The 2472-nt window shown below is 42.9% G+C and overlaps 1 pseudogene; it reads left to right on the top strand.

The window, feature by feature from the left end:
- Window positions 1–848: 848 nt before the first annotated feature.
- On the top strand, window positions 849–2160 carry LOC131418936 (probable inactive 1-aminocyclopropane-1-carboxylate synthase-like protein 2; annotated as a pseudogene).
- Window positions 2161–2472: the final 312 nt, after the last annotated feature.

The raw sequence follows: 2472 nt of genomic DNA, 5'->3' as shown, positions 1-2472 counted from the left end.
AACTTATTACAAAGCTACAGTAGTCAAGATGGTGTGGTACTGGCATAAGGAAAGACATATAGATCAACGGAATAGAATTGAAAGTCCAGAAATAAACTCTTACATTAATGGAAATTTATTTTCAACAAAGATGCTGAGACTATTCAGTGGGAGAAAGAATGGTCTTTTTTTTAACAAATGGCACTAGGAGAATGGAATATCCACATACAAAAGAGTGAAATTGGACCTCTACCTCATACCATACACAAAAATGTTCTCAAAATGAATCATAGACCTAAATGTAAGAGCTACATCTAGAATACTCTTAGAAGGAAACATAGGAGTAAACCTTAGTGACTTTGAGTTAGACAATGGTTCCTCTGATATCACACCAAAGGCACAAGAGAAAAAAGAAAGAAATAGATAAATTGGATTTTATCAAAACTAAAAATTTTTGTACTTCAAATGATACCATCAAGAAAATGACAAGACATTCCACACAATGGGAGAAGATATTTGCAAATCATATTTCTAATAAGAGACTTGTATCCAGAATATGTAAAGAACTCTGACAATTCAATAATATAAGGACAAAGAGCCCAATTAAAAAGTAGGCAAAGATTTGAATAGACTTTTATCCTAAGATATACAAATGGCCAATGGACACATGAAAAGATGCTCAACATCATTAGTCAGTAGGGAAATGCCAACCAAAACTACAATGAGATACCACTTCACACTCACTAGAATGACTATAATCAAAAACATGGGTAAGCAAGCTTAGTGAGCAGAGAGGGGTGGTGGAAGGTCTCTGAGCCCTGCTGGTCAAGGATGATTTCATCGGACATAGGATTTTAGATCTGAGAGATATGAATGGAAACAGAGTCAAAATTTCCAGCCAGCCTGTTGATGCCAATACAAATACCCAGAGTATGATTCACCGATCAGGTACCCTCTGCATGCCCTGTGGCCAGATGAGGGGCCAGGGCCTCAGAAACCAGAGCATTCATACCCAGCTGATGGAGATGATGCTGTACTTGCAGCAGATCATAGAGGAGCACATCACACAGCTGATGACCAGGTTCCTGCAGGAGGACCTGGTGCTGGAAGGGCAGAGGCACAGTCAGGCCACCCAGGAGCAGGAAGCATTTCTGGGCCACTTAATGTGCCAGATGGTCAACCTCCTACAGTCTGGGGCCATAGGTGGCCTGGGGCTCCAACTGCTTTGCCCTTCCCAGGACTCTAGGGGTGATGTCAGTGGTGGGCAGTGGGTTCAATCATCATCCAGGCAGCCCGACCAGCTAGTTCCCCAACTGAGTGATTTTGAAACTGCATTTGTCAACAATGACCTGTCCAATCATCGCATTGACATCTCTGCCTTATACCACTCCAGCTTCTAGGACTACAAGACCTACCAAGGAGACAAATGCCTTAGATAAGATAATAAGAGGATAAGAATACCTTGGGCTTCATTAACCTTGGTGCCAGTGAGAATAAGCTCTGCATTGATCTGATGATTTCCAGTTGAGTTGGAGTGACATGAACTGCACTGAGGAGGTCGTGCTGCAATATCTCGGTTAGAGAGAGCAATCATTGCTGTGGAGAGAAGTGTCCCAGTTCCTGACCTATTACGGCACGGCACCATCCCACCTTGACCCAGATAGCTTGGTTGTTCTAAATGGCTGCTGCTCTGTCTTCTCTGTGCTGGCCATGGTTCTGCGTGATCCAGATGAGGCCTTTCTGGTCCTCAGCCCCTTTTGTGGCGGCTTGGTCTTCAGCTCTCTCCTGTATGTGAAAGCTGATCTGACTCTTGCCCATCTGGACAGTGAGACCACTGATCTGAACACCTGTCCTGTCCAACTCATGAGCTAATCCTGCTTAAGGCTAGGCTTAGGGGGAAAAATGTCAGAGACCTCGTGCTACTTCACCCTCAATCCTCTGGGTGACATCTACTTCCAAGACTCACTGAAGGAATACCTGGAATTTGCCAAAAGGTATAACCTACATATGACGATAGATGAGATTTACATGCTATCTGTGTTTGATGAGTTTGTCATATTCCACAGTGTTCTAAGCTGAAAGGTTGCTGACCCCAAGACCCATGTGATCTGGAGCACCAGTAAGGATTTTGGCATCTCTGGCTTCTGCTTTGGCACTCCCTCCAGGAATGGGCTCATCTGACCTAGTCATCAACCTCCTTAAAAGCTGAGCATCTGTCATTTTTGGAAGCTTTGCATCTTTTTAGTCTTCGCTAGCCATTGTGTGTGTGTGTGCAAAATGTTTTTATGGGCAGTGGAGAAGCCTAGAGGAATAAAGAGGGCTCTCTGGGTCACTATTTAGATGGGTTTATTTTTGTATTAGATATCTAATAAATTCCGTATTATTAAATTCTGGTCCTGTTCTATTTCTAGTTCACATTTTTCGTAATCACCTTTGGGAGCTAGATGATTTTTTGCCCTTTTTAAAATTCTAAGGCAGGTTGCATGTGAAGAA

The sequence above is a fragment of the Diceros bicornis genome, chromosome 20 (assembly GCF_020826845.1).
Source record: "Diceros bicornis minor isolate mBicDic1 chromosome 20, mDicBic1.mat.cur, whole genome shotgun sequence".
NCBI classification, from domain to species: Eukaryota; Metazoa; Chordata; class Mammalia; order Perissodactyla; family Rhinocerotidae; genus Diceros; species Diceros bicornis.
This window is presented reverse-complemented; position numbering and strand designations above follow the sequence as displayed.